Genomic DNA, 15,945 nt, shown 5'->3' with positions numbered 1-15,945 from the left:
GGCGCGCGCGAAGTTGGAAGTTGGGTTAATTGCCCGGGCGCGCACCTTCGCCAGGGTGGGCACCTTGGTGCGCACACCTTGGCTGGGCTGCGCACCAGGGCGGGCTCAAGATGGCACCAGCATTCCCTTTTTCTCACTATCTTTCAAAACGGAAATTTTAAAATCTCGTTTTTTTTTTGCCTTTTATGGAAATTAGTGAAGGCATCGCATCAAAGGTGCGCACCTCGCTGCCCACCTTGGTGTGCTCCGAGGTGCCCACCACGGTGCGCAACGCCGGTGCGAACCCGGGAGCGCCCCGATGTGTGCTCCAAGGTGCGGCGTGCACGAAGTCGGACCCCGGTTTGCCCCGGGTGCGCACCTCGCGTGCACCTTGGTGCGCACACCTTGGCTGGGTTGCGCGGCCTGGTGGGCACCATGGTGCGCACCAAGGAGCGCTCCGAAGTGTGCTCCAAGGTGCGGCGTGCACGAAGTCGGAGCCCGGTTTGCCCCGGGTACGCACCTCGCGTGCACCTTCGCCGGGGTGGGCACCTCGGCTGGGTTGCGCGCCCTGGTGCGCACCAAGGAGCGCTCCGAAGTGTGCTCCAAGGTGCGGCGTGCACGAAGTCGGAGCCCGGTTTGCCCCGGGTGCGCACCTTCGCCGCGGTGCGCACCATGGCGTGCACGAAGTCGGAGCCCGGTTTGCCCCGGGTGCGCACCTCGCGTGCACCTTCGGCGGGGTTGCGCGCCCTGGTGGGCACCATGGTGCGCACCAAGGAGCGCTCCGAAGTGTGCTCCAAGGTGCGGCGTGCACGAAGTCGGAGCCCGGTTTGCCCCGGGTGCGCACCTCGCGTGCACCTTCGGCGGGGTTGCGCGCCCTGGTGGGCACCATGGTGCGCACCAAGGAGCGCTCCGAAGTGTGCTCCAAGGTGCGGCGTGCACGAAGTCGGAGCCCGGTTTGCCCCGGGTGCGCACCTCGCGTGCACCTTCGCCGCGGTGGGCACCATGGCGTGCACGAAGTCGGAGCCCGGTTTGCCCCGGGTGCGCACCTCGCGTGCACCTTCGCCGGGGTGGGCACCTCGGCTGGGTTGCGCGCCCTGGTGCGCACCAAGGAGCGCTCTGAAGTGTGCTCCAAGGTGCGGCATGCACGAAGTCGGAGCCCGGTTTGCCCCGGGTGCGCACCTCGCGTGCACCTTCGCCAGGGTGGGCACCTCGGTGCGCACACCTTCTCAATGTTTTCTTGCCTTTTCTGGAAATTGGTGAAGGCAGCGCATCAAAGGTGCGCACCTCGGTGTGCTCCGAGGTGCGAACCCGAGAGCGCTCCGAGGTGCCCACGAAGTCGAAAGTCGGGTTAATTGCATTGTTTTCCCCGGGTGCGCTCCGAGGTGCGCAACATCGGCGCGCACCAAGGAGGGCTCCGAAGTGTGCTCCAAGGTGCGCACGATGGCGTGCACCTCTGGTGCGCACGATTCGGAGCTCGGTTTGACCGGGGTGCGCACACCTTGGCTGGGTTGCGCACCTTTTGTGCGCTCCAAGGTGCGCACGAAGTCGGAGCTCGGTTTGCCCCGGGTGCGCACCTTCGCCAGGGTGCGCACCTTGATGCGCACGCCTTGGCTGGGCTGCGCACCTTGGTGGGCGCCATGGTGCGCACCTTTCGTGCGCTCCAAGGTGCGCACGAAGTCGGAGCTCGGTTTGCCCCGGGTGCGCACCTTGGTGGGCGCCATGGTGCACTCCGAGGTGCCCAAGATTGGTGCGCACCAAGGAGCGCTCCGAAGTGCGCTCCAAGGTGCGCGCGAAGTCGAAAGTTGGGTTAATTGTCCGGTTTGCCTCGGGTGCGCACCTTGCGTGCACCTTCGCCAGGGTGGGCGCCTTGGTGCGCACACCTTGGCTGGGCTGCGCACACCTTGGCACCCGCGTTTCCTTCATTTTAAATTTTTTTTTTTTACAATCTCTCAAGTGGGAAATTCTATAATCTCAACTTTTTTTGCCTTTTCAGGAAACTTTTGAATGGAGCGCATCATTGGTGCGCTCCGAAGTGTGCTCCAAAGCTCTCTCCAGCTGCGTGCACCTGCCCCGGCCGCGCACCCGGCCCCGCCCAGCTTCGCTCACCTGTCCCGGGCGTCTGGTGCGGAACCTTAGAGTAAGAAACATCACCGTGCACCTTGGCCAACGTGCGCGACTCGACCGAGCGCGCACTGGCCGAGGTGCACACCGATTTCACCTGGGTGCGCGCGCAGCACCTCGGGCGCACCGGGGTGCGCGCACAACGCCCGGGTTGCACCGTGGCCTGTGTGCTCGGGGCGCCTCGGGTGCGCGCTCGGTGTCGCCCCCCGCGCGCGCGGTAGTGCGGGCAGCGCACCCCGGCCCGGCCCGGCCCCGACGAGAACGCAAACGGGCAAAAGGTTTATTCAAATAGCATTGCGACGCCCGGCGAAAAACTAAAAAAGGGTGCAACACCGGGACTTCCCGGGAGGTCACCCATCCCAGTACTACTCCGGCCCAAGCGCGCTTAACTGCGGAGTTCTGATGGGATCCGGTGCACTAACGCTGGTATGATCGCACCCGTTATGAGCTTGTCGCAGTGTGTACTTAGCAAACCGCGACCCACGTGCGAATCCACCCCGGCCACCCACCCCCGTCGAGGTGCACACCCTCCCTCGCGAAGTGCGCCCCGTTCGCCAAGTGTGAGCCCTGCCCGGGTGCGCGCACCTTGCTAGGGCGTCGGGTGTGCACCCGGCCCGGCCTACGTGCGTGCACCTGGAGGGGGCGTCGTGTGCGTGCAGTGTCCCGTCTGCAACGCGGTGCCCACACACCACCTCGGGCGCAACGACCTGCGCTCACATGTGGGCCGAGTGCACCTTGGTGCATGTTCGGGGCGCCTCGGGTGCACGCTCGATCTTGCCCCGGTGCACCAAGGCGCTCGGTTTGCCCCGGGTGCGCACTTGGTGCAAGGTGGGCACCCAAAATAGGGATCAAGCACCAAAACACAAGTTTCGGGATGCAAAATGGGACCCAAGGACCACAAATGCGTTCCAAGACCCATGATGGGTCCACGAGAACAAAAATGTGTTCCGAGACTTAATAAACAAATATTGGGTTTTAGGAGAAGAAACATGCTCTGATGCCCAAAACGAGAATCGACCCCGAAAAGGCCACAGGCCAAAAGTGGGATGCGAGACAAAAAAAAATGGGACCCGAGGACCAAAATTGGGTTCCCAGGTCGAAGACAGGGCAACCGGACAAGAAACGACCTCTAAGGCTCGAAATGAGTCCCGACGACTAAAACTTGACAAGAAGCACCCATCAGGCACCCAACTCGACACCCATGGGATGCCGACCCACCCGGGCTTCCACCTAGCACACCTTGGCACCCACCCACCCTCGCACCCAACCTCGCACCCAACTTAGCACCTTTGAACCCACATTGGCACTCACCCTGACCCTGGCACCTTGGAACCCACATTGGCACTCACCTTGACCCTGGCACCCACCTTTGCACTCACCTTGGGACCCACCCTGGCTCCCACCTCGGCACCCACCCAGACACCCACCTTGGTTCCTTGGCACCCACCTTGGATCCTTGGCACCCACCCCGACACCCACCTTGGCACGCAACTTGGCTACTTGCCACCCACCTTGGCTCCTTGACGCCCACCCCGACAACCACCCCGTGACCTACCCTGGCTAGGGTTGGTGCACACCCACCCTGGTGCCCACCTTGGCACCCACCCTATGACCCACCTTGGCACGCACCTTAGTACCCACCCCGTTACCCACCCTAGGACCCACCCCGTGACCCACCTTGGCCAGGGTGGGTGCCTTGGTGCGCACAACTTGCCTGGGCTGCACACCAGGGCGGGCTCAAGATGGCACCCGCGTTCCGTTTTTTTCACTATCTTTCAAAACGGAAATTTTAAAATCTCATTTTTTTCTTTTTTTTGCCTTTTCTGGAAATTAGTGAAGGCAGCGCATCAAAGGTGCGCAATGCTGGTGCGAACCCGGGAGCGCTCCGATGTGTGCTCCAAGGTGCGGCGTGCACGAAGTCCGAGCCCGGTTTGCCCCGGGTGCGCACCTCGCGTGCACCTTCGCCGGGGTGAGCACCTTGGCTGGGTTGCGCGCCCTGGTGCGTACCAAGGAGCGCTCTGAAGTGTGCTCCAAGGTGCGGCGTGCACGAAGTCGGAGCCCGGTTTGCCCCGGGTGTGCACCTCGGGTGCGCACCTCGCGTGCACCTTCGCTGCGGTGGGCACCTTGGCTGGGTTGCGCGCCTTGGTGGGCACCATGCAGTGCACGAAGTCGGAGCCCGGTTTGCCCCGGGCGCGCACCTCCGCCAGGGTGGGCACCTTGGTGCGCACAACTTGCCTGGGCTGCGCATCAGGAAGGGCTCAAGATGGCACCCGCGTTCCGTTTTTTTCACTATCTTTCAGAACGGAAATTTTAAAATATCGTTTTTTTTTGCCTTTTCTGGAAATTAGTGAAGGCAGCGCATCAAAGGTGCGCAACGCTGGTGCGAACCTGGGAGCGCTCCGATGTGTGCTCCAAGGTGCGGCGTGCACGAAGTCGGAGCCCGGTTTGCCTCGGGTGCGCCCTGGTGGGCACCATGGTGCGCACTAAGGAGCGCTCCGAAGTGTGCTCCAAGGTGCGGCCTGCACGAAGTCGGAGCCCGGTTTGCCCCGGGTGTGCACCTCGGGTGGGCACCTTGGTGCGCATGCCTTGCCTGGGCTGCGCACCAGGGCGGGCTCAAGATGGCACCCGCGTTCCTTTTTTTTCACTATCTTTCAAAACGGAAATTTTAAAATCTCATTTTTTTTTGCCTTTTTCTGGAAATTAGTGAAGGCAGCGCATCAAAGGTGCGCACCTCGCTGCCCACCACGGTGCGCAACGCCGGTGGGCACCCGGGAGTGCTTCGAAGTGTGCTCCAAGGTGCTGCGTGCACGTTGTCGGAGCCCGGTTTGCCCCGGGTGCGCACCTCGCGTGCACCTTCGTCGGGGTGGGCACCTTGGCTTGGTTTGCCCCGGCTGCGCTCCGAAGCGGGGTTATTGGAGCGCCGCCTCTTTTTTTGTCGGAGCGTTTGGTGGGGTTTCTCGCATTGGCTCTTCCGAGGCCCGGTTGCCACCCTGGCGCGCACGAAGTCGGAAGTAGGGTTAATTGCCCGGGTGCGCACCTTTGCCAGGGTGGCACCTTACCTGGGCTGCGCACCAGGGCGGGCTCAAGATGGCACGCGCGTTCCGTTTTTTTCACTATCTTTCAAAACGGAAATTTTAAAATCTCCTTTTTTTTTTGCCTTTTCTGGAAATTAGTGAAGGCAGCGCATCAAAGGTGCGCACCTCGCTGCCCACCTTGGTGTGCTCTGAGGTGCGCACCCGGGAGCGCTACGAAGTGTGCTCCAAGGTGCGGCGTGCACGTTGTCGGAGCCCGGTTTGCCCCGGGTGCGCACCTCGCCTGCACCTTGGCCGGGGTGGGCACCTTGGCTGGGTTTGCCCAGGGTGCGCTCCGAAGCGGGGTTACTGGAGCGCCCCCTCTTTTTTTGTCAGAGAGTTTGGTGGGGTTTCTCGCATTGGCTCTTCCCAGGCCCGGTTGTTGGGTGCGCTCCCACCCTGGCGCGCGCGAAGTTGGAAGTTGGGTTAATTGCCCGGGCGCGCACCTTCGCCAGGGTGGGCACCTTGGTGCGCAAACCTTGGCTGGGCTGCGCACCAGGGCGGGCTCAAGATGGCACCAGCATTCCCTTTTTCTCACTATCTTTCAAAACGGAAATTTTAAAATCTCGTTTTTTTTTTGCCTTTTATGGAAATTAGTGAAGGCATCGCATCAAAGGTGCGCACCTCGCTGCCCACCTTGGTGTGCTCCGAGGTGCCCACCACGGTGCGCAACGCCGGTGCGAACCCGGGAGCGCCCCGATGTGTGCTCCAAGGTGCGGCGTGCACGAAGTCGGACCCCGGTTTGCCCCGGGTGCGCACCTCGCGTGCACCTTGGTGCGCACACCTTGGCTGGGTTGCGCGGCCTGGTGGGCACCATGGTGCGCACCAAGGAGCGCTCCGAAGTGTGCTCCAAGGTGCGGCGTGCACGAAGTCGGAGCCCGGTTTGCCCCGGGTGCGCACCTTCGCCGCGGTGGGCACCATGGCGTGCACGAAGTCGGAGCCCGGTTTGCCCCGGGTGCGCACCTCGCGTGCACCTTCGCCGGGGTGGGCACCTCGGCTGGGTTGCGCGCCCTGGTGCGCACCAAGGAGCGCTCTGAAGTGTGCTCCAAGGTGCGGCGTGCACGAAGTCGGAGCCCGGTTTGCCCCGGGTGTGCACCTCGCGTGCACCTTCGCTGCGGTGGGCACCTTGGCTGGGTTGCGCGCCTTGGTGGGCACCATGCAGTGCACGAAGTCGGAGCCCGGTTTGCCCCGGGCGCGCACCTCCGCCAGGGTGGGCACCTTGGTGCGCACAACTTGCCTGGGCTGCGCACCAGGAAGGGCTCAAGATGGCACCCGCGTTCCGTTTTTTTCACTATCTTTCAGAACGGAAATTTTAAAATATCGTTTTTTTTTGCCTTTTCTGGAAATTAGTGAAGGCAGCGCATCAAAGGTGCGCAACGCTGGTGCGAACCTGGGAGCGCTCCGATGTGTGCTCCAAGGTGCGGCGTGCACGAAGTCGGACCCCGGTTTGCCCCGGGTGCGCACCTCGCGTGCACCTTGGTGCGCACACCTTGGCTGGGTTGCGCGCCCTGGTGGGCACCATGGTGCGCACCAAGGAGCGCTCCGAAGTGTGCTCCAAGGTGCGGCGTGCACGAAGTCGGAGCCCGGTTTGCCTCGGGTGCGCACCTCGCGTGCACCTTCGCCGCGGTGGGCACCATGGCGTGCACGAAGTCGGAGCCCGGTTTGCCCCGGGTGCGCACCTCGCGTGCACCTTCGCCGGGGTGGGCACCTTAGTGTGCAGACCTTGGCTGGGTTGCGCGCCCTGGTGGGCACCATGGTGCGCACCAAGGAGCGCTCCGAAGTGTGCTCCAAGGTGCGGCCTGCACGAAGTCGGAGCCCGGTTTGCCCCGGGTGTGCACCTCGGGTGGGCACCTTGGTGCGCATGCCTTGCCTGGGCTGCGCACCAGGGCGGGCTCAAGATGGCACCCGCGTTCCTTTTTTTTCACTATCTTTCAAAACGGAAATTTTAAAATCTCATTTTTTTTTGCCTTTTTCTGGAAATTAGTGAAGGCAGCGCATCAAAGGTGCGCACCTCGCTGCCCACCACGGTGCGCAACGCCGGTGGGCACCCGGGAGTGCTTCGAAGTGTGCTCCAAGGTGCTGCGTGCACGTTGTCGGAGCCCGGTTTGCCCCGGGTGCGCACCTCGCGTGCACCTTCGTCGGGGTGGGCACCTTGGCTGGGTTTGCCCCGGCTGCGCTCCGAAGCGGGGTTATTGGAGCGCCGCCTCTTTTTTTGTCGGAGCGTTTGGTGGGGTTTCTCGCATTGGCTCTTCCGAGGCCCGGTTGCCACCCTGGCGCGCACGAAGTCGGAAGTAGGGTTAATTGCCCGGGTGCGCACCTTTGCCAGGGTGGGCACCTTACCTGGGCTGCGCACCAGGGCGGGCTCAAGATGGCACGCGCGTTCCGTTTTTTTCACTATCTTTCAAAACGGAAATTTTAAAATCTCCTTTTTTTTTTGCCTTTTCTGGAAATTAGTGAAGGCAGCGCATCAAAGGTGCGCACCTCGCTGCCCACCTTGGTGTGCTCTGAGGTGCGCACCCGGGAGCGCTACGAAGTGTGCTCCAAGGTGCGGCGTGCACGTTGTCGGAGCCCGGTTTGCCCCGGGTGCGCACCTCGCCTGCACCTTGGCCGGGGTGGGCACCTTGGCTGGGTTTGCCCAGGGTGCGCTCCGAAGCGGGGTTACTGGAGCGCCCCCTCTTTTTTTGTCAGAGCGTTTGGTGGGGTTTCTCGCATTGGCTCTTCCCAGGCCCGGTTGTTGGGTGCGCTCCCACCCTGGCGCGCGCGAAGTTGGAAGTTGGGTTAATTGCCCGGGCGCGCACCTTCGCCAGGGTGGGCACCTTGGTGCGCACACCTTGGCTGGGCTGCGCACCAGGGCGGGCTCAAGATGGCACCAGCATTCCCTTTTTCTCACTATCTTTCAAAACGGAAATTTTAAAATCTCGTTTTTTTTTTGCCTTTTATGGAAATTAGTGAAGGCATCGCATCAAAGGTGCGCACCTCGCTGCCCACCTTGGTGTGCTCCGAGGTGCCCACCACGGTGCGCAACGCCGGTGCGAACCCGGGAGCGCCCCGATGTGTGCTCCAAGGTGCGGCGTGCACGAAGTCGGACCCCGGTTTGCCCCGGGTGCGCACCTCGCGTGCACCTTGGTGCGCACACCTTGGCTGGGTTGCGCGGCCTGGTGGGCACCATGGTGCGCACCAAGGAGCGCTCCGAAGTGTGCTCCAAGGTGCGGCGTGCACGAAGTCGGAGCCCGGTTTGCCCCGGGTACGCACCTCGCGTGCACCTTCGCCGGGGTGGGCACCTCGGCTGGGTTGCGCGCCCTGGTGCGCACCAAGGAGCGCTCCGAAGTGTGCTCCAAGGTGCGGCGTGCACGAAGTCGGAGCCCGGTTTGCCCCGGGTGCGCACCTTCGCCGCGGTGCGCACCATGGCGTGCACGAAGTCGGAGCCCGGTTTGCCCCGGGTGCGCACCTCGCGTGCACCTTCGGCGGGGTTGCGCGCCCTGGTGGGCACCATGGTGCGCACCAAGGAGCGCTCCGAAGTGTGCTCCAAGGTGCGGCGTGCACGAAGTCGGAGCCCGGTTTGCCCCGGGTGCGCACCTCGCGTGCACCTTCGGCGGGGTTGCGCGCCCTGGTGGGCACCATGGTGCGCACCAAGGAGCGCTCCGAAGTGTGCTCCAAGGTGCGGCGTGCACGAAGTCGGAGCCCGGTTTGCCCCGGGTGCGCACCTCGCGTGCACCTTCGCCGCGGTGGGCACCATGGCGTGCACGAAGTCGGAGCCCGGTTTGCCCCGGGTGCGCACCTCGCGTGCACCTTCGCCGGGGTGGGCACCTCGGCTGGGTTGCGCGCCCTGGTGCGCACCAAGGAGCGCTCCGAAGTGTGCTCCAAGGTGCGGCGTGCACGAAGTCGGAGCCCGGTTTGCCCCGGGTGCGCACCTCGCGTGCACCTTCGCCAGGGTGGGCACCTCGGTGCGCACACCTTCTCAATGTTTTCTTGCCTTTTCTGGAAATTGGTGAAGGCAGCGCATCAAAGGTGCGCACCTCGGTGTGCTCCGAGGTGCGAACCCGAGAGCGCTCCGAGGTGCCCACGAAGTCGAAAGTCGGGTTAATTGCATTGTTTTCCCCGGGTGCGCTCCGAGGTGCGCAACATCGGCGCGCACCAAGGAGGGCTCCGAAGTGTGCTCCAAGGTGCGCACGATGGCGTGCACCTCTGGTGCGCACGATTCGGAGCTCGGTTTGACCGGGGTGCGCACACCTTGGCTGGGTTGCGCACCTTTTGTGCGCTCCAAGGTGCGCACGAAGTCGGAGCTCGGTTTGCCCCGGGTGCGCACCTTCGCCAGGGTGCGCACCTTGATGCGCACGCCTTGGCTGGGCTGCGCACCTTGGTGGGCGCCATGGTGCGCACCTTTCGTGCGCTCCAAGGTGCGCACGAAGTCGGAGCTCGGTTTGCCCCGGGTGCGCACCTTGGTGGGCGCCATGGTGCACTCCGAGGTGCCCAAGATTGGTGCGCACCAAGGAGCGCTCCGAAGTGCGCTCCAAGGTGCGCGCGAAGTCGAAAGTTGGGTTAATTGTCCGGTTTGCCTCGGGTGCGCACCTTGCGTGCACCTTCGCCAGGGTGGGCGCCTTGGTGCGCACACCTTGGCTGGGCTGCGCACACCTTGGCACCCGCGTTTCCTTCATTTTAAATTTTTTTTTTTTACAATCTCTCAAGTGGGAAATTCTATAATCTCAACTTTTTTTGCCTTTTCAGGAAACTTTTGAATGGAGCGCATCATTGGTGCGCTCCGAAGTGTGCTCCAAAGCTCTCTCCAGCTGCGTGCACCTGCCCCGGCCGCGCACCCGGCCCCGCCCAGCTTCGCTCACCTGTCCCGGGCGTCTGGTGCGGAACCTTAGAGTAAGAAACATCACCGTGCACCTTGGCCAACGTGCGCGACTCGACCGAGCGCGCACTGGCCGAGGTGCACACCGATTTCACCTGGGTGCGCGCGCAGCACCTCGGGCGCACCGGGGTGCGCGCACAACGCCCGGGTTGCACCGTGGCCTGTGTGCTCGGGGCGCCTCGGGTGCGCGCTCGGTGTCGCCCCCGCGCGCGCGGTAGTGCGGGCAGCGCACCCCGGCCCGGCCCGGCCCCGACGAGAACGCAAACGGGCAAAAGGTTTATTCAAATAGCATTGCGACGCCCGGCGAAAAACTAAAAAAGGGTGCAACACCGGGACTTCCCGGGAGGTCACCCATCCCAGTACTACTCCGGCCCAAGCGCGCTTAACTGCGGAGTTCTGATGGGATCCGGTGCACTAACGCTGGTATGATCGCACCCGTTATGAGCTTGTCGCAGTGTGTACTTAGCAAACCGCGACCCACGTGCGAATCCACCCCGGCCACCCACCCCCGTCGAGGTGCACACCCTCCCTCGCGAAGTGCGCCCCGTTCGCCAAGTGTGAGCCCTGCCCGGGTGCGCGCACCTTGCTAGGGCGTCGGGTGTGCACCCGGCCCGGCCTACGTGCGTGCACCTGGAGGGGGCGTCGTGTGCGTGCAGTGTCCCGTCTGCAACGCGGTGCCCACACACCACCTCGGGCGCAACGACCTGCGCTCACATGTGGGCCGAGTGCACCTTGGTGCATGTTCGGGGCGCCTCGGGTGCACGCTCGATCTTGCCCCGGTGCACCAAGGCGCTCGGTTTGCCCCGGGTGCGCACTTGGTGCAAGGTGGGCACCCAAAATAGGGATCAAGCACCAAAACACAAGTTTCGGGATGCAAAATGGGACCCAAGGACCACAAATGCGTTCCAAGACCCATGATGGGTCCACGAGAACAAAAATGTGTTCCGAGACTTAATAAACAAATATTGGGTTTTAGGAGAAGAAACATGCTCTGATGCCCAAAACGAGAATCGACCCCGAAAAGGCCACAGGCCAAAAGTGGGATGCGAGACAAAAAAAAATGGGACCCGAGGACCAAAATTGGGTTCCCAGGTCGAAGACAGGGCAACCGGACAAGAAACGACCTCTAAGGCTCGAAATGAGTCCCGACGACTAAAACTTGACAAGAAGCACCCATCAGGCACCCAACTCGACACCCATGGGATGCCGACCCACCCGGGCTTCCACCTAGCACACCTTGGCACCCACCCACCCTCGCACCCAACCTCGCACCCAACTTAGCACCTTTGAACCCACATTGGCACTCACCCTGACCCTGGCACCTTGGAACCCACATTGGCACTCACCTTGACCCTGGCACCCACCTTTGCACTCACCTTGGGACCCACCCTGGCTCCCACCTCGGCACCCACCCAGACACCCACCTTGGTTCCTTGGCACCCACCTTGGATCCTTGGCACCCACCCCGACACCCACCTTGGCACGCAACTTGGCTACTTGCCACCCACCTTGGCTCCTTGACGCCCACCCCGACAACCACCCCGTGACCTACCCTGGCTAGGGTTGGTGCACACCCACCCTGGTGCCCACCTTGGCACCCACCCTATGACCCACCTTGGCACGCACCTTAGTACCCACCCCGTTACCCACCCTAGGACCCACCCCGTGACCCACCTTGGCCAGGGTGGGTGCCTTGGTGCGCACAACTTGCCTGGGCTGCACACCAGGGCGGGCTCAAGATGGCACCCGCGTTCCGTTTTTTTCACTATCTTTCAAAACGGAAATTTTAAAATCTCATTTTTTTCTTTTTTTTGCCTTTTCTGGAAATTAGTGAAGGCAGCGCATCAAAGGTGCGCAATGCTGGTGCGAACCCGGGAGCGCTCCGATGTGTGCTCCAAGGTGCGGCGTGCACGAAGTCCGAGCCCGGTTTGCCCCGGGTGCGCACCTCGCGTGCACCTTCGCCGGGGTGAGCACCTTGGCTGGGTTGCGCGCCCTGGTGCGTACCAAGGAGCGCTCTGAAGTGTGCTCCAAGGTGCGGCGTGCACGAAGTCGGAGCCCGGTTTGCCCCGGGTGTGCACCTCGGGTGCGCACCTCGCGTGCACCTTCGCTGCGGTGGGCACCTTGGCTGGGTTGCGCGCCTTGGTGGGCACCATGCAGTGCACGAAGTCGGAGCCCGGTTTGCCCCGGGCGCGCACCTCCGCCAGGGTGGGCACCTTGGTGCGCACAACTTGCCTGGGCTGCGCATCAGGAAGGGCTCAAGATGGCACCCGCGTTCCGTTTTTTTCACTATCTTTCAGAACGGAAATTTTAAAATATCGTTTTTTTTTGCCTTTTCTGGAAATTAGTGAAGGCAGCGCATCAAAGGTGCGCAACGCTGGTGCGAACCTGGGAGCGCTCCGATGTGTGCTCCAAGGTGCGGCGTGCACGAAGTCGGAGCCCGGTTTGCCTCGGGTGCGCCCTGGTGGGCACCATGGTGCGCACCAAGGAGCGCTCCGAAGTGTGCTCCAAGGTGCGGCCTGCACGAAGTCGGAGCCCGGTTTGCCCCGGGTGTGCACCTCGGGTGGGCACCTTGGTGCGCATGCCTTGCCTGGGCTGCGCACCAGGGCGGGCTCAAGATGGCACCCGCGTTCCTTTTTTTTCACTATCTTTCAAAACGGAAATTTTAAAATCTCATTTTTTTTTGCCTTTTTCTGGAAATTAGTGAAGGCAGCGCATCAAAGGTGCGCACCTCGCTGCCCACCACGGTGCGCAACGCCGGTGGGCACCCGGGAGTGCTTCGAAGTGTGCTCCAAGGTGCTGCGTGCACGTTGTCGGAGCCCGGTTTGCCCCGGGTGCGCACCTCGCGTGCACCTTCGTCGGGGTGGGCACCTTGGCTTGGTTTGCCCCGGCTGCGCTCCGAAGCGGGGTTATTGGAGCGCCGCCTCTTTTTTTGTCGGAGCGTTTGGTGGGGTTTCTCGCATTGGCTCTTCCGAGGCCCGGTTGCCACCCTGGCGCGCACGAAGTCGGAAGTAGGGTTAATTGCCCGGGTGCGCACCTTTGCCAGGGTGGCACCTTACCTGGGCTTGCGCACCAGGGCGGGCTCAAGATGGCACGCGCGTTCCGTTTTTTTCACTATCTTTCAAAACGGAAATTTTAAAATCTCCTTTTTTTTTTGCCTTTTCTGGAAATTAGTGAAGGCAGCGCATCAAAGGTGCGCACCTCGCTGCCCACCTTGGTGTGCTCTGAGGTGCGCACCCGGGAGCGCTACGAAGTGTGCTCCAAGGTGCGGCGTGCACGTTGTCGGAGCCCGGTTTGCCCCGGGTGCGCACCTCGCCTGCACCTTGGCCGGGGTGGGCACCTTGGCTGGGTTTGCCCAGGGTGCGCTCCGAAGCGGGGTTACTGGAGCGCCCCCTCTTTTTTTGTCAGAGAGTTTGGTGGGGTTTCTCGCATTGGCTCTTCCCAGGCCCGGTTGTTGGGTGCGCTCCCACCCTGGCGCGCGCGAAGTTGGAAGTTGGGTTAATTGCCCGGGCGCGCACCTTCGCCAGGGTGGGCACCTTGGTGCGCAAACCTTGGCTGGGCTGCGCACCAGGGCGGGCTCAAGATGGCACCAGCATTCCCTTTTTCTCACTATCTTTCAAAACGGAAATTTTAAAATCTCGTTTTTTTTTTGCCTTTTATGGAAATTAGTGAAGGCATCGCATCAAAGGTGCGCACCTCGCTGCCCACCTTGGTGTGCTCCGAGGTGCCCACCACGGTGCGCAACGCCGGTGCGAACCCGGGAGCGCCCCGATGTGTGCTCCAAGGTGCGGCGTGCACGAAGTCGGACCCCGGTTTGCCCCGGGTGCGCACCTCGCGTGCACCTTGGTGCGCACACCTTGGCTGGGTTGCGCGGCCTGGTGGGCACCATGGTGCGCACCAAGGAGCGCTCCGAAGTGTGCTCCAAGGTGCGGCGTGCACGAAGTCGGAGCCCGGTTTGCCCCGGGTGCGCACCTTCGCCGCGGTGGGCACCATGGCGTGCACGAAGTCGGAGCCCGGTTTGCCCCGGGTGCGCACCTCGCGTGCACCTTCGCCGGGGTGGGCACCTCGGCTGGGTTGCGCGCCCTGGTGCGCACCAAGGAGCGCTCTGAAGTGTGCTCCAAGGTGCGGCGTGCACGAAGTCGGAGCCCGGTTTGCCCCGGGTGTGCACCTCGCGTGCACCTTCGCTGCGGTGGGCACCTTGGCTGGGTTGCGCGCCTTGGTGGGCACCATGCAGTGCACGAAGTCGGAGCCCGGTTTGCCCCGGGCGCGCACCTCCGCCAGGGTGGGCACCTTGGTGCGCACAACTTGCCTGGGCTGCGCACCAGGAAGGGCTCAAGATGGCACCCGCGTTCCGTTTTTTTCACTATCTTTCAGAACGGAAATTTTAAAATATCGTTTTTTTTTGCCTTTTCTGGAAATTAGTGAAGGCAGCGCATCAAAGGTGCGCAACGCTGGTGCGAACCTGGGAGCGCTCCGATGTGTGCTCCAAGGTGCGGCGTGCACGAAGTCGGACCCCGGTTTGCCCCGGGTGCGCACCTCGCGTGCACCTTGGTGCGCACACCTTGGCTGGGTTGCGCGCCCTGGTGGGCACCATGGTGCGCACCAAGGAGCGCTCCGAAGTGTGCTCCAAGGTGCGGCGTGCACGAAGTCGGAGCCCGGTTTGCCCCGGGTGCGCACCTCGCGTGCACCTTCGCCGCGGTGGGCACCATGGCGTGCACGAAGTCGGAGCCCGGTTTGCCCCGGGTGCGCACCTCGCGTGCACCTTCGCCGGGGTGGGCACCTTAGTGTGCAGACCTTGGCTGGGTTGCGCGCCCTGGTGGGCACCATGGTGCGCACCAAGGAGCGCTCCGAAGTGTGCTCCAAGGTGCGGCCTGCACGAAGTCGGAGCCCGGTTTGCCCCGGGTGTGCACCTCGGGTGGGCACCTTGGTGCGCATGCCTTGCCTGGGCTGCGCACCAGGGCGGGCTCAAGATGGCACCCGCGTTCCTTTTTTTTCACTATCTTTCAAAACGGAAATTTTAAAATCTCATTTTTTTTTGCCTTTTTCTGGAAATTAGTGAAGGCAGCGCATCAAAGGTGCGCACCTCGCTGCCCACCACGGTGCGCAACGCCGGTGGGCACCCGGGAGTGCTTCGAAGTGTGCTCCAAGGTGCTGCGTGCACGTTGTCGGAGCCCGGTTTGCCCCGGGTGCGCACCTCGCGTGCACCTTCGTCGGGGTGGGCACCTTGGCTGGGTTTGCCCCGGCTGCGCTCCGAAGCGGGGTTATTGGAGCGCCGCCTCTTTTTTTGTCGGAGCGTTTGGTGGGGTTTCTCGCATTGGCTCTTCCGAGGCCCGGTTGCCACCCTGGCGCGCACGAAGTCGGAAGTAGGGTTAATTGCCCGGGTGCGCACCTTTGCCAGGGTGGGCACCTTACCTGGGCTGCGCACCAGGGCGGGCTCAAGATGGCACGCGCGTTCCGTTTTTTTCACTATCTTTCAAAACGGAAATTTTAAAATCTCCTTTTTTTTTTGCCTTTTCTGGAAATTAGTGAAGGCAGCGCATCAAAGGTGCGCACCTCGCTGCCCACCTTGGTGTGCTCTGAGGTGCGCACCCGGGAGCGCTACGAAGTGTGCTCCAAGGTGCGGCGTGCACGTTGTCGGAGCCCGGTTTGCCCCGGGTGCGCACCTCGCCTGCACCTTGGCCGGGGTGGGCACCTTGGCTGGGTTTGCCCAGGGTGCGCTCCGAAGCGGGGTTACTGGAGCGCCCCCTCTTTTTTTGTCAGAGCGTTTGGTGGGGTTTCTCGCATTGGCTCTTCCCAGGCCCGGTTGTTGGGTGCGCTCCCACCCTGGCGCGCGCGAAGTTGGAAGTTGGGTTAATTGCCCGGGCGCGCACCTTCGCCAGGGTGGGCACCTTGGTGCGCACACCTTGGCTGGGCTGCGCACCA

General features: G+C 62.8%; 2 non-coding genes across 2 annotated transcripts; both read right to left on the bottom strand.

The window, feature by feature from the left end:
• Positions 1–2,421: 2,421 nt before the first annotated feature.
• LOC131871728 (5S ribosomal RNA) lies at positions 2,422–2,540 on the bottom strand. Its single transcript, XR_009369934.1, has one exon. It is a non-coding gene; the product is annotated as a 5S ribosomal RNA (ribosomal RNA).
• A 7,804-nt stretch (positions 2,541–10,344) lies between these two features.
• On the bottom strand, positions 10,345–10,463 carry LOC131871727 (5S ribosomal RNA). Its single transcript, XR_009369933.1, has one exon. It is a non-coding gene; the product is annotated as a 5S ribosomal RNA (ribosomal RNA).
• Positions 10,464–15,945: the final 5,482 nt, after the last annotated feature.

The sequence above is a fragment of the Cryptomeria japonica genome, unplaced genomic scaffold (assembly GCF_030272615.1).
Source record: "Cryptomeria japonica unplaced genomic scaffold, Sugi_1.0 HiC_scaffold_448, whole genome shotgun sequence".
Lineage (NCBI taxonomy): Eukaryota > Viridiplantae > Streptophyta > Pinopsida > Cupressales > Cupressaceae > Cryptomeria > Cryptomeria japonica.
This window is presented reverse-complemented; position numbering and strand designations above follow the sequence as displayed.